We start from the raw sequence: 19,205 nt of genomic DNA, 5'->3' as shown, positions 1-19,205 counted from the left end.
TTTGACAACATGGCTTCTCCTCTGGCATGTTTAATTGTGGCATTTGACAGACATCCTTGCAGTTTAAGATGACACTTTAAAAATAAATTCTCTCCTAATGATGACTTGAGCCCTGCCACTCAATGGGAGAATCAGCAGAACCTGTAGGATCTTATTTGGAATTGACATTCTCTATTGTAATTTTGTTCCTGTTTATTTTTAAATTTCTTTTTGTTTTACTGAAAAAGAAAGATGATGCTCAGTTTTAAAAATTAAAAGTGTACAAGTTGCTTTGTTACAATAAAACTAAATGTGCACAAAAAAATGAAAAAATAAACTTCATCAACATTTAAAACTTTTATACATCAAAGGACTCTATCAAGAGAAAAAGGAAACCCAGGGAGTGGGACAAAATACTTGCAAATCATATATCTGATAAGGGATATATATACAGAATACGTAAAGAATGTCTAAAACTCAAAAATGAAATAACCAAATGACTTGAATAGACTTCTCCAAAGACAGCGTACAAATGGTCGATAAGCCCACAATGTGACGCTCAGCATCAGTCGGATGCAGTGACTCACACCTGTAAACCCAGCACTTTGGCAGGCCGAGGCAGGCAGATCACTTGAGGCCAGGAGTTTGAGATCAGCCTGGCCAACATAGTGAAACCTGGTCTCTGCCAAAAATACAAAAATTAGCCAGGCATGGTGGCATATGGCTGTAGTCCCAGCTACTCGGGAGACTGAGACAGAAGACTTGCTTGAACCCGGGAGGCAGAGGTTGCAGTGAGTAGAGATATGCCACTGCACTCCAGTCTGTGTGACGCAGCAAGACTGTCTCAAAAAACTAAAACTAAATAAATAAGCAGTCTAGGTTAAACGCAATGGGTATGTTCTCCAGTGGAGATAGCAGAAAGGAGGATTTGCAGTGAAAATTATTCAAAGACCAACTCAGATATTGTGTAGGGAACAGGTGCTGGAGGAAGATGAGGCCCATTTTAGGTGCATGAAGTTTCAGATGCCCAAGGGGCAGCTAGGGACGCCCAGCAGGCAGCAGAGCAGAGGACCTGGATGCCTAGGACAGAGCATGAGGTCGAAGTGCCGATGTCCAACAAAGTCCAGGAACAGAAAATAAGGGCATAGAGTTGACTGGTCTGTTGAGGGGGAAAGTTTCAAGAGAAAAGAGAATGTGGGTGATTTTTTGATTTTTTGTTTTTGTTTTCTTAGAGGGAGACAGGGTCTCACTCTGTCACCCAGACTAGAATGCAGTGGTACGATCTCAGCTCACTGCAGCCTCAACCTCCTGGGCTCAAGTGGTCCTCTCACCTCAGCCTCCCAAGTAGCTGGGACTACAGGCAGGTGCTACCACACCTGGCTAATTTTTGCTTTTTTTTTTTTTGTAGAGATGGGATTTTGCCATGTTGCCCAGGCTGGTCTTGAATTCCTGAGCTCAAGCGATCTGCCCACCTCGGCCCCCCAAAGTGCGGGGACTACAGGCATGAGCCACTGCACCCAGCTGAAAAGAACCTTAAAAAGAAAAAAATCAAAAGAATATCTATCATGAAGGGTAAAGAAAAAAAGGCAGGAACCAAAAAAGCAGCCAGAGAAATAAACTGTACCATGCCTCCTCCCAGAGAAGTAGTCAGCCTTGTTAAAGTGTGTCTATGGAAAAATAAAAAAACAGTGTGCAAACGACTGCTTAAAGCATGTAAACCACTGCTGACCTTTGGCAAAAAATTCAGTTAGCTGGGAGAGCCAAGACTCAGACTAGAAAGGGTCAAAATAATGAGGCGTTAAGGAAGTTCAAAGGCCAGGCACAGAGGCTCACGCCTGTAATCCCAACACTTTGAGAGGCTGAGGTGGGCGGATCACTTGAGGTCAGGCGTTCAAGATCAGCCTGGCCAACATGGCAAATCACCGTCTCCACAAAAATTAGCCAGGCATGGTGCTGGGCACCTGTAGTCCCAGCTACTTGGGAGGCTGAGGCAGAAGAATTGCTTAAACCCGGGAGGTAGAGGTTGCAGTGAGCTGAGATCGTGCCACTGCACTCCAGCCTGGGCAACAGAGCAAGACACTGTCTCAAAAAAAAAAAAAGGAAGTTGATAAAGGAGATGTAGATACATTTTAATTTTTTTTCTTAAATCCAGGCATCCTCCTCAGAGAAGCCTTCCTCACTCTGTCTAAAGTAGCGTTATCCACTCCCAAACTCATTCCCTTGCCTCTTACACATTTTCATAGCACTTCTAAATGCTGTATTTTTTGCTCCTCTTTTATGAAAGAAGGGATTTGGTTTCTTGTTCCCTGCTATACTCCCTGCACCTAGAGCAACGCTATTTGTTTTTAATACTTTTTCCTGAATAAAGATGTTTTACTGAAAATATTCCTGGCTAAGACAGCACCTTGGCTAATTAGACAACTAACTACTAAAAATCAGAGGAGGAAAGTACTCACTTTGAGCATGATACTTGCATTTTATTTTATTTTATTTTTTTTGAGACGGAGTTTCGCTCTTGTTACCCAGGCTGGAGTGCAATGGCGCGATCTCGGCTCACCGCAACCTCTGCCTCCTGGGTTCAGGCAATTCTCCTGCCTCAGCCTCCTGAGTAGCTGGGATTACAGGCACGCGCCACCATGCCCAGCTAATTTTTTGTAGTTTTAGTACAGACAGGGTTTCACCGTGTTGACCAGGATGGTCTCGATCTCTTGACCTCGTGATCCACCCGCCTTGGCCTCCCAAAGTGCTGGGATTACAGGCGTGAGCCACCGCGCCCGGCCGCATTTTATTTTTAATGGATGTACAAAATATGTTTGGACTAGCAGCACCACAAGGGTGAGAGCAAAGACCAAAGTTGACACAGCCATGAATCACACTCCCAAATCGCTCTAGCTCCACCCTCTGCTCACTAGTCAGTCATTCCCTTAGTGTGCCGTTATACTGCTGTCATCATCACACAAGTCATCTCAGATGAAACACGTAGAGAAAAATCCCCATGCCCAGATTGTTTTTTCTTAATAACAGCATTATTAAGATGTAATTCACATACCATAAACTTCAGCCTGCTAAAAGCACACAATTCTGTGGCTTTGAATATATTTACAGAGCTGTGCATCATCACTGTCTAATTTTAGAACATTTCACCACTCCAAAAAGAAACCCCGTATCTATTAATAATCACTGCCTATTTCCCCTCCTCTTAATCCTCTAGTAACCACTGATCTACTTTCAGTCTCTATGGATTTGCCAATTCTGGACATTTCTATAAATAAATCAAACAATATGTGGCATTTTGTGTCTGGCTTCTTTCAGTTAGCATTTTCTCAAAGTTCATGTATGTTTTGGTGTGTATCAGTACTTCATTCTTTTGTATTTTGGAATAATACCCCATTGCATGAATACCACGTTTATCTATTAATTAACAAATATTTGAGTTATTTCTACTTTTGATTTATTTTGAGTAGGGACAGGGTTTCACTCTGTTGCCCAGGCTGGAGTGCAGTAGCATGATCTCAGTCACTGTATCCTCGAACTCCTGGGCTCAAGAGATCTTCCACCGTCAGCCTCCCACAGTGCTGGGACAACTACAGGCACACACTACTGTGCCCAGCTAATTTTTTTTTTTCCACATTTTGTAGAGACAGGGTCTTGCTATGTTTCCCAGGCTGATCTTGGACTCCTGGCCTCACGTAATCCTCCTGCCTTGGCCTTCCAAAGTGTTGAGATTATAGGTGTGAGCCACCAAACTCAGCCTCACCTTTCTGACTTTCAGGAATTATGCTGCTATGACATTCCCAAATTGATTTTGAAAGATAATTTTTCTATAAAATTATCTACTTTCAACAGAAATACAACATGAAAACTTTTACTTCTTGTAAAGCAATTTCTTCTTTCTTTTTTTTTGAGACAGAGCCTTGCTTTGTCACCCAGGCTGGAGTGCAGTGGTGAGATCTCAGATCACTGCAACCTCTGCCTCTCGGGTTCAAGTGATTCTCCTGCCTCAGCCTCCCAAGTAGCTGAGATTATAGGCACCCACCACCATACCCGCTAATTTTTGTATTTTTAGTAGAGATGGGGTTTCACCATGCTGGCTAGGCTGGTCTTGAACTCCTGAGCTCAGATGATCCGCCTCCCAAAGTGCTGGGATTACAGGTGCAAGCCACTGCACCCAGCCATAAAGCAATTTCTTAATGCAGGCTTCAGGTTTCAAGATTAAAAAGGAGAAATAATTTCTAATAATTATGCTTATTGGGGTGGGCACTGTGGCTCACACCGTAATCCCAGCACTTCAAGAGGCCAAGTCGGGCAGATCACGAGGTCAGGAGTTCCAAACCAGCCTGGCCAACATAGCGAAACCCCATCTTTATTAAAATATAAAAATTAGCTGGGCATTAGCTCAGCATATGGCCACCAGGAATAAATACTACATTTCCTCACTACCCTTTAGCTGGTGTGGCCATGAATATTTCAGTCGATGAGATTAAACAGAAGTCTTACATAAAAGCAAGATTAAGCAGAAGTCTTATACAAAAGTTTCTGGGAATCTCCTAGAGCAGTCTGTTTATATTCTTTGTCATTTTTTTGCTTCCCCTAGCTGACTTCCTGGGATTGGGATGCTCTCAATTGGGATGATATGGTCAAAGCCACACGTCATAGAACATTAAGACAAAAGAAGTCTGAATATTTGAGTATTTGCCACCTGCCCTAGTCCACCTATCTAGACTTTTAGGTTATCTGTCATTCTTTTTTTTTTGGGGGGTGGGGGGGGTGAGGGGAAGGTGGGTAGAGATGGAGTCTCATTATGTTACACAGGCTGGCCTCAAACTCCTGGCCTAAAGTGATCCTCCCTCCTCAGCCTCCCAAAGCATTGGGATTATAGGCATGAGCCACTGAGCCCGGCCTGTCATCCTAATTTTAATTTATATACTTCCAGTGATTAAATAATAATCAGGTTACATACACAGGACCAGGAATCAGGATAGCCCTAGACTTCTCAAAAACAACACTAAAAACTAGAAAATGGTGACACAATACCTCCAAAATTCTGAAAGAAAGTGATTTCCAACTTAGAAATCTATACGTAGCCAAACTATCACTCAAATACAAAGGTAAGGTATTTCCAGAGATATGAATTCTCAGAAAAATGATTTCCAATGCAACCTTTCTCAAGAAGCTCCTGAACACTGTGCTCCACCAAATGACAGAGAAATCAAGATGGAGGAAGGCATGAGACCTGGGAAACAGGAAATCCAATATCAGAAAGTGGGGAAGAGAATTCCCAGAATGACTGAGACATAAGCTCCGTAATGACCAGCATGTGTACAGCTCTAGAGGCCAACTAGTCCAGGCAGAGCAAGAATTCATAAAAAAATCAGTCTGAGCACGGTGGCTCATGCTTGTAATCCTAGCACTTTGGGTGGCCAAGGTGGGTAGAACACTTAAGGTCAGGAGTTCGAGACCAGGCTGGCCCACATGGCGAAACCCTGTCTCTACTAAAAAACAGAAAAATGAGCGGGGTGTGGTGACACACACCTGTAATCCCAGCTACTCAGGAGGCTGAAGCAGGAGAATCCTTTGAACCTGGGAGGTGGAGACTGCAGTGAGCTGAGATCGCACCACTGCACTCCAGCCTGGGCAACAGAGAACATTCCATCTCAAAGAAGAAAAAAAAGACAGAAAAAAAATCAGGGGAGCTGCTCCCAGATGTGATAATTACATGATGTATATGATCACAGTAAAAGACAGTAAAAATAGATCTGGAGCTCTTATAAAAACTTTGAAATTATGTTGACGAGAAAAAGAACTAAACTAAGATACACCATGCAATTTTAATTTTTTTTTTTTTTTTTTGAGACACAGTTTTGCTCTTGTTGCCCAGGCTGGAGTTCAATAGTACGATTTTGGCTCACTGCAACCTCCGCCTCCTGGGTTCAAGCAATTCTCCTGCTCCAGCCTCCTGAGTAGCTGGGATTACAGGTGCTTGCCAACAAGCCCAGCTAATTTTTTAATTTTTAGTAGAGATGGGGTTTCAACTATGTTGACTAGGCTGGTCTCAAACTCCTGATCTCAGGCGATCCACCCATTTCAGCTTCCCAAAGTGATGGGAATTACAGGCGTGAGCCACCACTCCGGGCCTGCAATTGTTAACTCCAGAAAAAATAAGGAGTTATACCAAAACAAATATAGGACCCTAAGTGGCTCAAGCTAGCACAGAGTAATATAAACTCAATATTTATTTAACCAAAATCTAGTAATAGGCTAAGAGAATGAAAAAGGTAAAGTGGTTTTGGCAAGGATTAAGAATGGAAGAAACAGGCCAGGCACGGTGGCTCACGCCTGTAATCCCAGCACTTTGGGAGGCTCAGGCAGGGATCACTTGAGCCCAAGAGTTCGATACCAGCCTGGGCAACTAGCAAAACCTCATCTCTACAAAAAGTATATAAATTAGGTGGGCATGGTGGCATGAGCCTGTAGTCCCAGCTACTCAGGAGGCTGAGGTCAGAGGATCGCTTGAGCCTGGGAGATCGAGGCTGCAAGAAGCAGTGATTGTGCCGCTGCACTCCAGCCTGGGCAGCACAGTGAGCCCCTGACTCAAAAACAAACAATAAGAATGGGAAAGACAAAGAGCAGAACATAATGCTTATCTTCCAGAGATAAGCCAACAGAAAATCTAAAATTAGAAAAATAAAACAGTGACATAACTGTTATCTATGAACAGGAGGTTAAAAAGAAAAACTCAGGTAAGAGCTAACAGTATTAAAAGTAGGTGCTTCTGGAAGTGGTAAATAACCACCTCAAGGACTCCTGCCCCTTAGGCAAGGACACAGGTTTAGGATGGAGGCCGGAACGAGATAACAGAGAACACCCACCCCACATCCTCTACTCCTACCCCAAGACTAGCAAGTACTGAGAACAGGCAACAGCAGTCTCTTAGTGGGCAGAAGCCAAAGTGTAGAGAGAGCCCGCTGAGGCACACGAGGCAGGCCTAAGGTTGAGGGTGACGCAGGAACACAGGCAAAATCTTCCAGTGAATCGGCCAGTGCCCTCTGCAGAGGCAATACTGAATTTGGAAATGGAAGGAAGGTGAGGCCTGAGGTGTACTGGAAGTAACCATAGCAACAACTAATCATAGTGACAGGGATAACGGATGCTTCAATGGGCTCATCAGTAGCTATCAGAGCACCACTGAGGAATGTTCAGTAAACTTGAAGATAGGTCAGCAGAAATCAGCCAAACTGTAAGAGAAAAGGGAGAGAGAAAAGAAACAAAACTGAGCACCCAATGGCTGTACGATGACATTGGTGTAACAAATGTGTAATAACTGAAGAATTTAGTACAAGGCAGTAGTTTCTCAATCTAAAGAAAAAGATGATGAAAGTAGTATCTGCTACCATTTGTCCATCTAACTTTGCGCTTTGGAATGCTGGGCTCTATTAACCATTTCCCTAACTCTGCAGGTCAGCCCTCCCACCATTCCCCTCTGAACCTGCCACTCATTACCATAACTGTGCCTCTTTGGCTCCTGATGGTTAAGTGCTGCCTCTCCTGGCTTCTACTGCCTTGGGATCCAATCATTTTCCCTACACCACCCCCTGCTGTCGGTGAACTTAGGTCCATAGTGGCCTTCTCATAGCAGCCCTGGGCCATGGAGGGGAATTGCCAGGGAGCTTCTCAGTGAGGCTGGTGCCTTTCTTACCAGCAATTTCTTCTGCTTTGGTAAATGATGGATCCTCTAGGCCCTTCCATGACATATAATTACCAGGTATGTTATCGGAATGTCATGCTACATCCAATCCAACATGCCCATTTATTAAAAACTTGTCTTCCAGGTTGCGTGCGGTGGCTCACACCTGTAATTCCAACACTTTGGGAGGCCAAGGTAAGCAGATCACAAGGTCAGGAGTTCGAGACCAGCCTGGCCAACATGGTGAAACCCTGTCTCTACTAAAAATACAAAAAATAGCTGGGCATGGTGACAGATGTCTGTGATCCCAGCTACTCAGGAGGCTGAGGCAGGAGAACCATTTGAACCTAGGAGGCAGAGGTTGCAGTGAGCCGAGATCTCACCATTGCATTCCAGCTTGGATGACAGCGTGAGACTCTGTCTCAAAACAAACAAACAAACAAACAAACAGACCTGTCTTTCGTGGCATTTCTGGCCTCTTGACATCTCTTAATTGGGACCATTTCTTTTTCCCTGATGCTAGGACCCATCCCAGTACAACTCAATCTGTACCATCAAAAGAAATCAACAGTGAAAGGTCAGAAACTGAAGAGTCACCCCATTAAAAGTCATGAGACCAGCTGGGCGTGGTGGCTTATGCCTGTAATCCCAGCACTTTGGGAGGCTGAGGCAGGCAGATCACCTGAGGTCTGGGGTTTGAGACCAGCCTGGCCAACATGGTAAAATCCTGTCTGTACTAAAAATAAAAAAATAGCCAGGCGTGGTGGCACTTGCCTGTAATCCCAGCCACTCAGAAGGCTGAGGCAGGAAAATCACTTGAACCCAGGACACAGAGGTTGCAATGAGCCGAGATCTCGCCACTGTACTCCAGCCTGGGCGACAGAACTAGACTCTGTCTCAAAAAAATAATTTTAAAAAAAGTCATGATACCATGTCCAGTTTCTGGACCTGAGTCAACTTTGGACACAGAACTTTTTTTTTTTTTTTTTTTGAGACGGAGTTTCGCTCTTGTTACCCAGGCTGGAGTGCAATGGCGCGATCTCGGCTCACCGCAACCTCCGCCTCCTGGGTTCAGGCAATTCTCCTGCCTCAGCCTCCTGAGTAGCTGTGATTACAGGCACGCGCCACCATGCCCAGCTAATTTTTTGTATTTTTAGTAGAGACGGGGTTTCACCATGTTGACCAGGATGGTCTCGATCTCTTGACCTCGTGATCCACCCGCCTCGGCCTCCCAAAGTGCTGGGATTACAGGCTTGAGCCACCACACCTGGCCGACACAGAACTATTTACTGAAGGGGAGGCCAGACCCTCCAGGGAAAGATTCTGCAACACCAAAGCAAACATGCACTGTCATGAATTCCCCAGACCATTCCCAAAGGGACCAATGATCATTTACTCAAGTAACTGTACAGCAGGGAAAGAGGGGCCCAAACGTTTCACAAGCTGTTAGATCTAAGGTCCAAGTTGGCACTGACACCAAGAGATCCGAAGTATCATGAGGCCCCTGTGTTAGAAAGGGGGCATGCATGGGAGTGAGGTTATAGACGGCGCCCTAGCCAAGGTCTGGCTCACAGTCCATGCACTGGTTGGGTCCAGAAATACATCTAGTGGTCATTCTCCTAGTCCCTGAATGTGAACTTGGAATAGACACACTTAGTTATTGGTGGAACCCTCACACTGTCTCCTTGGTCTGTTGTATAAGAGCCAAATGGAAGCGGCTACCCACCCCCAGCCACTGGCCAAGACAAATGAAAACCAATATTCCATATGGGAAGGGATGGCAGGAATCAGTGCCACCCTTAAAAACCTAAGAGAATGCTAGCCAGGCATGGTGGCTCACGCCTGTAATCCCAGCACTCGGGGGAGGCCAAGGCAGCCAGATCACCTGAGGTCAAGAGTTTGAGACCAGCCTGGCCAACATGGCGAAACCCTGTCTCTACTAAAAATACAAAAATTAGCTAGGTGCGGTGGCAGGCCCCTGTAATCCCAGCTCCTCGGGAGGCTGAGGCAGGAGAATCGCTTGAACCCAGGCAAAGGAGGTTGCAGTGAGTCAAGATTGTGCCATTGCACTCCAGCCTGGGAGACAGAGCAAGACTCTGTCTCAAAAAAAAAAAAAACCACCTAAGAGAATGCAGGGGCCATGGTCCCTATCATATTTCCATTTAATTCACCTGCCTGCCACTATAAAACCGAGATGGAATGTGGAGGATGACAGTGAACTTCCACAAACTCAACCAAATAGCGACCTCAATTACAGCCAGTCTTCCACCTCAGGTACATGGTATGCAGTAACTGATAGGGTAAATTTATTTTTTCTATCCCTATTAGGAAAAAAAAAATCAAAGACAGTTCGCATTCACATGGACAAGAGTATACATGTACAACCTGCCTCATGCCATCTGGGAATCTGGCAGCAAATCACGCTGGTCCACTTTATCAATGACATTGTCAATCAAGAAAAATGATGAGAAAAGTTTCAATCATTTTAGATTTATTTGCCAAAGTTAAGGACGCACGCCCAGGAGACAGGCATCTTTCTCCAAAGATGATTTTTGAGGGCTCCAAATTTGAAGGGGAAAGGGAGGGATATTGAGAAGTACACAATTTCCAGGTAAGTCGGGGGGTGGGGGGTAGAAAAAAACAGTCATTCATGCCTCTTTCTGGCTCTGTAAATCTGCATTTTTTACATAAGATGACATAAACAAATGCGGCAGAAGAAAAATGCAGGGAATCTGCATTCTACATAAGACAACACAAACAAAAGGGGGCAGGGGAATAATCAGATATGCATTTGTGTCTGGTGGGCTGGGTTGACTGCACCTGTAAAGATAAGCTATAAATCTGCATTGCTCACTAGGAATTTCCTTATGAGCAAAATATGGAGGGAGGTGTGTAGCTTTCATCTTGTAGCCATCTTCTTTAGGCAAAAGGGGGAGGCAGGTTTGTGTGACCCAGTTCCCACCTTGATTTTTCACTTTGACTAAATGAGTTTGGGGTCCCAACATTTCCTTTACTTTCATAACATCATGCCAAGAGAACCAGGAGAAGTGGCTTCTTCTCCTAGAGGCTAGACTGTTCAGAGCCTTGGTAAGACATATCTGATCCAGAGGGTGGGAGGTACATCTTAGGAAGAAATCAGGGCCTTTTCCATGTCAGTCAGTCTTTAGAAGTTCACTGGTCTGGGCAATGACAACACGCTTCCTCACAAGTAAAGAATAAATTACTGCATCTTGCACTTCCCATAACAGAAGGGAGCACAGTGCCTAGTTGGCTTCAATAAGTTTTGGGGCAGCTTATTCCACACCTAAGGATAATGCTCTGATTCATATGCTAGGAGGCACCAAAGGCTACCTGAACATTGGGGTCCTTGCGTCCAAGGACCAGCAGGCAAGAACAGTCACCATCTTAGCAGATGTAATTGAACTTGATGAGCAAAAAAGTAGGACTGTACACAATGGGGACGTGGAAGAACAGGTTTAGCACACAGATGAAAAAGGTAGGTGTCTCCTGGTATTCTCTTGTCCAATTTTGATGGTAAATGGACAAGAGCAGCAATTCCAGCTTAAGAAGGGCATGGTATTCAAGGGCTCAGATCTTCAGGGACGAGGGTTTCCAGAGAAGCCTGTATCTGTGACTGACTATCCCAGGGTATAAAGGCCTGGCCTCTCATCCCCAACGGGGACAACCTTGAAGCATCATCTCTTCTGCAAAGCCTTGCACACAGCAGAAAGACTGAGGCATTGCTGGAGACTGAGCTCCACTTGACTCGTCCACTCCTGCCCACTTCTTCCCCACCCCAGCCCCCTTCCACAAGTGTGGTGCCACGAGCACTCCATAAACCTGCTGCCCACTCATCTTGGTTTCAGCTTGCCTGAGAACCAATCTAGAACAAATGACATATATATTTCAAGGTAGTCATTTTCAATCAAATGAAACAATAGATGTCAAGTTGCCTGGGCATCACCTGACAGATAGTGGGCCTTTAATAAATAAACATGAGAGATGATCTCCCAGGAAACCTAAAGCCGAGGATTGTACATATTTTCTGTATGTTAGGTGAGAAAGAATGAATTTCTGAGACACAGAATGCAGAAAGCATTTATTTAATTTATTTACTATTTTGGAGACAGGGTCTTGCTCTGTCATCCACGCTGGAGTGCGGTGGTGCCATTACAGCCCACACGCTGCAGCCTCACACTCCTGGGGCTCAAGCGATCCTCCTGCCTCAGCCCCTGGAGCAGCAGGGAGTACAAGCACATGCCATGCATCCAGCTGATTTTGATTTTTCTAGAGATGGGGGTCTTGGCTGGGCACGGTGACTCACGCCTATAACCCCAACACTTTGGGAGGCTGAGGCAGGTGGATCACTTGAGCCCAGGAGTTTCAGACCAGCCTGGGCAACATGGTGAAACCCCGTCCCTACAAAATACAGAAAATTAGCTGTGCACAGTGGCACACGCCTGTGTTCCTAATTCCTGGGGAGGCTAAGGTAGGAAAATCGCTTGACCTCTGGAGGTGGGGGTTGCAGTGAGCTGAGATTGCACCACTGTACTCCATCCTGGGTGACAGAGTGAGACCCTGTCTACAGAGAGAGAGAGAGAGAGAGAGAGAGAGAGAGAGAGAGATGGGGAGTGGGTCTTGTTATGTTGCCCAGGCTGGCCTTGAACTCCTGACTTCAAGGGATCCTCCTGCCTTCCCCTCCTGAGTAGCTGGGATTATAGGTGTGAGCCACTACACCTGGCTCTGGAAGCATGTGTTCTTAGCTGGGCATGGTGGCTCATGCCTGTGATCCCAGAACTTTTGGAGGCTGGGGTAGGAAGATCGCTTAAGGTTTGAGACCAGCCTGGGCAACATGGTGAAATCCTGTCTCTACAAAAGATTTTTAAAAATTAGCCAGGAACTGTGGCACACGCCAGTAGTCCCAGCTGGAAGAATCCCTTGCACCCAGGCATTCAAGGCTGCAGTGAGCTATGAGGGCTCCACTGCACTCCAGCGTGGGCAAAAGCATGAGATCCTGTCTCTAAATAAATAAAAATTAATAGAAGTATTCTCAATTCTGCTAAACAGTCAGTGCCACAATCCAAATATTTATTTTACATACCACATCCCTATTTTAAACTGATTAGAAAAGGCATAAAAACTTCAGAATTCTAACTGCATCTGAAAAATAAAGAAAGGAACAAATACTAAATACAGTATTTTTAAATTCTGGTATTCTGATTTTTACCAAAGAACACTAGGGGGCACTAATGTACCAAGAAAAGCCCAAAGGGCCCTCAAAATTTGGGGAGCTGCTTTTCGGAAACACACAGAGTTTCGTTCTTGCCGCCCAGCTGGAGTGCAATGGCACAATCTCAGCTCACTGCAACCTCCGCCTCCCAGGTTCAAGCGATTCTCCTGCCTCAGCCTCCCGAAGTGGCTGGGATTACAGCCACCACAATGTCCAGCTAATTTGTTTTGCATTTTTAGTAGAGACAGGGTTTCACCATGTTGGCCAGGCTGGTCTTGAACTCCTGACCTCGTGATCTGCTCATCTTGGCCTCTCAAAGTGCTGGGATTACAGACGAGAGCCACCCCACCCAGCCCCGAATCCCTTTTCAAATGAATCACAGGATCATAAGGTATTTTTAAATTATCTTCATGGTAAATGATCACATAGGAATAAGATAAATTGATTCTTTTCATGAGAACAATTAGAAGTTAAACTTTTTGTATAATTCAATCATGCTTAGATATTGAGCACATACATTTTTAAATGTTCCCTATATAACACAATCATGTAACTTCAACTAAATGTTATTTTCTAAGACAAAAGATAAGAAATACAGCAGATCTTCAAAATACACATTTCTTTCAATATCATTTCATTGCAATGTTCACGAGAAAAACAAAAAAACTGATTCCTGGAGAGGGCCACTGTGCGTGTGGAGTTCACATGTTCTCCTGGTGTCCATGTGAGTATCTCAGGTACTCTGTTTTCCTCCCACACCCTAAAGATGTGCATGTCAGGTGAACCAACATATCTGAACTATCCCAGTGTGAGTGTGGGTACGTATGTGAGTGGCCCTGGGACGACACGCATCCTGTCCAGGCCTGGATCCCCCTGTGCTCCCTGAGCTACCAGGACAGGTTCCAGCCACCCTGGCACCTGAACTGGAATAAATGGGTAAATAATTAACTGACTTGTTTCTACTAATCTTTCTAAAAGTATGAATAGCTCACATTTATTTCAATGGTTAGTATTAGAAGTGCTTGCTCTTTACTTAGAAGTGTAATTTTATTTTCTTTTTTGACATAGAGTCTCACTCAGCTGCCCAGGCTGGACTGTAGTGGCGTGATCTCAGCTCACTGCAGCCTCAACTTCCTGGGCTCAAGTGATCCTCCCATCTCAGCTTCCCGCATAGCTGGGACTACAGGCACATGCCACCACATCTGGCTAATTTTTATTTTTGTAGACATGAGGTCTCACTATGCTGCCCAGGCTGGTCTTGAACTCATGGGCTCAAGCAGTCTGCCTGCCTCAGTGCCCCAAAGTGCTGGGATTACATACATGTACTACCACACCTGGCAGTGATGTTTTCTGCGACTAGAATTATGCTGTGGGAACTCAACTCTTGTTTATATGCATTGGCCTATGATAAAGTTGGTTTCTTTTGGATATACATCATTTATCCAAAAGTTAGTTTCCAAAAATCTACCATTGACATTAAGTAAGGACTTACAGTAACATATACTGATGTTCATGTCAAACTAAGGTCCAATTTAGCATGGTCTTATGTTCAAAGTTCAAGAAAATGGCAGAAATGGCCAAATCTGTAAAGAGCTGAGCATAGATAAATGAACTTATTTGATCTAGGTAATTATAGAGAGGGAGGTAAAACTTACCTTGTGCTCATGGAGGACGCAAAAAAACAAGACATGATAATTCCTTGCTAGCAAGATTAATGCAACTTAGTAGCAGAGTTAAGACACAGACAACAGGCTGGGTACAGTGGCTCCCTCCTGTCATCCCAGCACTTTGGGAGGCTGAGGCGGGCAAACAGGCAGATCACTTGAAGGCAGGAGTTCAAGACCAGCCTGCCCAACATGGTGAAACCCTATCTCTACTAAAAATACAAACTATGGTGGCACACGCCTATAATCCTAGCTACTCAGGAGGATGAGGCAGGAGAATCACTTGAACCTGAGAAGCAGAGATTGCAGTGAGCTGAGATCACACCATTGCATTCCAGCCTGGGCAACAGTCGAAGACCCCGTCTCAAAAAAAAAAAAAAAAAAAAAAAAAAAAAACAAAAAAAAAAAAAAAAAAAAAAAAAGACACAGACAAAGATAACACTAATACAAGGTAGATGAATGAAAGTGCTGTACTGTGCCCAGGAAATATGGAAGAGTATAGTTTCCTTCCAGATACATGTTAGGAAAGAATTTATGGAAATAACATTTGAGCAGCACTTTGAATGGGTAGATCTGGGCCATGTGGAAATAGGTGACAACAGAATTTTCTTAGGTACATAGAAAAGAATGAGAAATACAAGGCTATAAAGGGGAACAGCAAGTAGTTCACATAGCCAAATCGAGCCATCTGCAACTTATATCTGAAACCCCACAAAGTCAAACATGGAAATTATCCACAACCTTTATTGTTTATTATAAAAGGTTCTTTCTTCTCAGCTTATGTTAAGACTCCAGATCTGGTTCATAAGTATCAATTTATAACAAATAGACGAGAGTTGGATAAAATCTACTAATTCAAACATCCTTAGCACATACAGAATCGACTCATGGTAACGTATTAAAAGTTAGTTAAATCTAGTCATTAGAATAATGAAAAGTGTGAAACAATATAATAATAAATGCATTCTTTAACTCGTGATAAATTCACATAAAGCTTCCAATCATGGGATTACGAAATGGCCTTTAGGTATCATGTTGGAGTACAGACAATAATCAGAATAAACAAGAAATACACTCTATGCCATAGTTAATTTTGCATTTTAAATAATCAAAAATCATTCATATGGGGCGAAGCAACTTTTAGCTATGAAAAGAGAACTGTTTTCCTGAAAAAATGAGTAAAAAGCTGGACAAAATTATCAAAACGAACCATTTCGTGGTGCTGGATATCCATTAAAGAAACAAACTGAGAGGCACTTACTCCAGAGGAACTGCAGGAACTTGCAATAAGAACACTGGGAGTCTTTAGCTTTCTAGCCATAGGCTACTACTCCTCCCCACTTCCCCAAACAAGTCTGACCAGGGCAGGCCTGTCAGTGAAATCCAGCAGTTTTGCTGCCAGAGGAACTGACTTAAAACAAAAGGCAAAAACCCAGTAAAAGTAGCAAATACAGCAGGAAACAAATGAGAACACCTACATGCTTGCTAGCATGAGGCTGCTTTTCCATTAACGTGTATGAGCTTTCTGCTGCTGCTGTTAACAAATGACCACAAACTCAGTGCCTTAAAACAACAGAAAATGTGTTACCTCACAGTTCTGTGTTTGAGAAGTCCAGAGTGGGTCTCCCTGGGAAAAATCAAGGTGTTGCAAGGTCTCTAGGGGAGAATTCATTTCCTTGCTCTTCCAGTTGCTAGAGGCTGTCCACATTCCTTGGCTCACAGTCCCCTTTCCTCCAGTGTCTAGACAGAAACACTGCATCTTTCTGACATTCCCTCATAGGCACATCTCTCTCTCTCTTTTCTTACTTTTTTTGAGACAGGGACTCACTTGGTTGCCCCGCCAGAGTGCAGTGCTGTGGTGAAATCATGGCTCACTTCAGCCTCAACTTCCCAGGCTCAAGTGATCCTCCAACCTCAGCCTACCAAGTAGCTGGGACTATAGGTGTGCACCACCACACCTGACTGATTTTTTTCTTTTTCTTTTTTTTTTTTTTTGGTAGAGATGTGGGGCTCAAGTGTCCTAACCTATCTTAAGGTTAGCTGATTAGCAATCTCAACTCCATCTGCAACTTTAATTTCCCCTTGCTGTGTAACCTAACATACAAGTTTTGGGGATTAGGACATGAATGTCTTTGGAGGGTCATGATTCTGCTTACCACATAGGCAAATGGCACAACAGCCTAAAACAAGACAACCCTGAAAACGAAGGAACTGGAGGAGTAGGTAAGCTTCCCAGGCACCCCAGGCTGCTGGGAAACTCCAAACATCTGCAGGAGAAAAGAGAGGGGGCCTTGCAAAAGTCAGAGCAGAGGAAGAAGTGAGAAATGCCTGGACGTGAAAGCACCCTCCAGCCTGCACACAAATCCATGGGCAGAGCACAGAAGCCCAAGGGGATTGAGTAATGGAGCCCATTGCTGCCCAAATACAGCTCACCACTGAGCTATGCAGATGCAGGAATGAACCCTAAAATACTATGCTGAAAGCCAGGCACAGTTATGCGTGCCTATAGTCCCAGCTACTTGAAAGGCTGTGGTAGGAAGATTACTTGAGCTTAGGAGTTCAAGCCCAGCCTAGGCAATATAGCTTGTCTCTAAAAGGAACAACTTTTTTTTAATTGTTAAGTTTTTTTGTTCTTGTTTTTGTTTTTTAATGTGAGCAGAGATATTAGCTGGCCAGACTCACTCCAGATTCCACAGATTAATGCCAGGCTGGTTAATACACTTAACAAAAGGACTGCAAGATCTGTATGTTGAAAACATCAGGCCAGGAGTGGCAGCTCACGCCTGTAATCCCAGCACTCTGAAAGGCAGAGGTGGTTGGATCACTTCAACCCAAGAGTTCGAGACCAGCGTGGACAACATGGCAAAACCCCATCTCTACAAAAAATACAAAAATTGTTCGGGCATGGTGGCTCACACCTATAATCCCAGCACTTTGGGAGGCCGAGGTGGGCAGATCACCTGAGGTCAGGAATTTGAGACCAGCCTGGCCAACACTGAGAAACCCCATCTCTACTAAGAATACAAAAGTTAGCCCGGCCTGGTCGCGCATGCCTGTAATCCCAGCTACTTTGGAGGCTGAGGCAGGAGAATCGTGTGAACCCGGGAGGTGGAGGTTACAGTGAGCTGAGATAGTACCATTGCACTCCAGCCTGAGCGAAAGTGCAAGACTCCGTCACAGAAAAAATCTATACAAAAATTAGCCAGGCATGGTGGTAGGCACCTGTAGTCCCAGCTACACGAGAGGCTGATATGGGCGGATCACTTGAGCCTCGAGGCTGCAGAGAGCCACAGCTGCATCACTGCACTCCAGCCTGGGTGACAGAGTGAGACCCTGTCTCAAAAACGAAGAAAAAAGAAAAAAAAATACTTCAAATATTGCTGAGCAAAATTAAAGAAGATCTAAATAAATGAAGAGGTTTCATGTTCATGGATTAGAGGAATCCATATAGTTAAGATGACAATTCTCCACAAATTAACCTACAAATTCAAGACAACACAACAATCCTTATAGAAACTCCAATAGGTGCTTTTACAGAAGTTGACAAGATGATCTCAATACTTATATGAAAATGCGAAGGACTGAGAATACCCAAAATAACTTTTCAAAAGAAGATCATAATTGGAGAACTTACACTGTTTAACATCAAAACTTAATTATTCACACCTGTAATCTCAGCACTTTGGGAGTGCCTTATTACAAAGGATATTACAAAGGATACAGATGAAGAGATGCATAGAGCAAGGCATGGGGGAAGGGCACACAGCACCCCTATACTCCCTGGGGTGTGATCATCCAAGAAGCTCCATGTGTTCAGCTACCCAGGAACTCCTAGAAATGAGATGGGCAAACACTTGGGCCCAGGAGTTCAAGACCAGCCTGGGCAACATGGAGAAACCTCATCTCTACTAAAAATACAACAAATTAGCCAGGCATCGTGGCGCACACCTGTAGTCCCAGCTTCTCAGGAGGCTGAGATGGGAAGCTCACCTGAGCCTGGGAGGCAGAGGCTGCAATGAGCTGAGATTGCGCCACTGCCCTGCAGCCTGGGTGACAGAGTGAGACCCTGTCTCAAAAAAAGAAAAATCCAGAAATAAACATTTAAATTATGGTCAATCGATTTCCAACAAAGGTGTCAAGGGAATACAATGCAAAAAGATTGCCTTTTCAATAAAAAGTGAACAGAAAACAAAAGGTGGCATATCCTTATGGTGGAATATTATTCAGCCATGAAAAGGAACAAACTACTGATACCTGCTACAGCATGGATGAACCTCAACAACATTATGCTAAATTAAAGAAGCCAGACACAAAAGTTTGTATGATACTATTTACAAGAAATGTTTAGGCCAGGCGTGGTGGCTCACACCTGTAATCTCAGCACTTTGGGAGGACAAGGCAGATGGATAATCTGAGGTCAGGAGTTTGAGACCAGCCTGGTCAACATGGTGAAACCCCATCTCTACTAAAAACACAAAGTTAGCTGGGTATGGTGGCGGGTGCCTGTAATCTCAGCTACTTGGGAGGCTGAGGCAGGAGAATTGCTTGAACATGGGAGGCGGAGGTTGCAGTGAACCGAGATCATGCCATTGCACTCCAATGTGGGCAACAGTAAGACTCAGTCTCAAAAAAAAAAAAAAAAATGTGG

General features: G+C 44.3%; 1 protein-coding gene across 3 annotated transcripts in view; it reads right to left on the bottom strand.

Moving 5' to 3' along the window:
- The window catches only part of OSBPL1A (oxysterol binding protein like 1A), a 244,758-nt gene that overhangs the window by 181,670 nt on the left and 43,883 nt on the right, over positions 1-19,205 (bottom strand). The gene's annotated exons all lie outside the window — the stretch shown is intronic.

This window comes from Cebus imitator, unplaced genomic scaffold (assembly GCF_001604975.1).
Source record: "Cebus imitator isolate Cc_AM_T3 unplaced genomic scaffold, Cebus_imitator-1.0 Scaffold12, whole genome shotgun sequence".
Taxonomy (NCBI): Eukaryota; Metazoa; Chordata; class Mammalia; order Primates; family Cebidae; genus Cebus; species Cebus imitator.
Note: the sequence above shows the minus strand (reverse complement) of the source record. Positions and strands in the feature narration are given on the sequence as shown.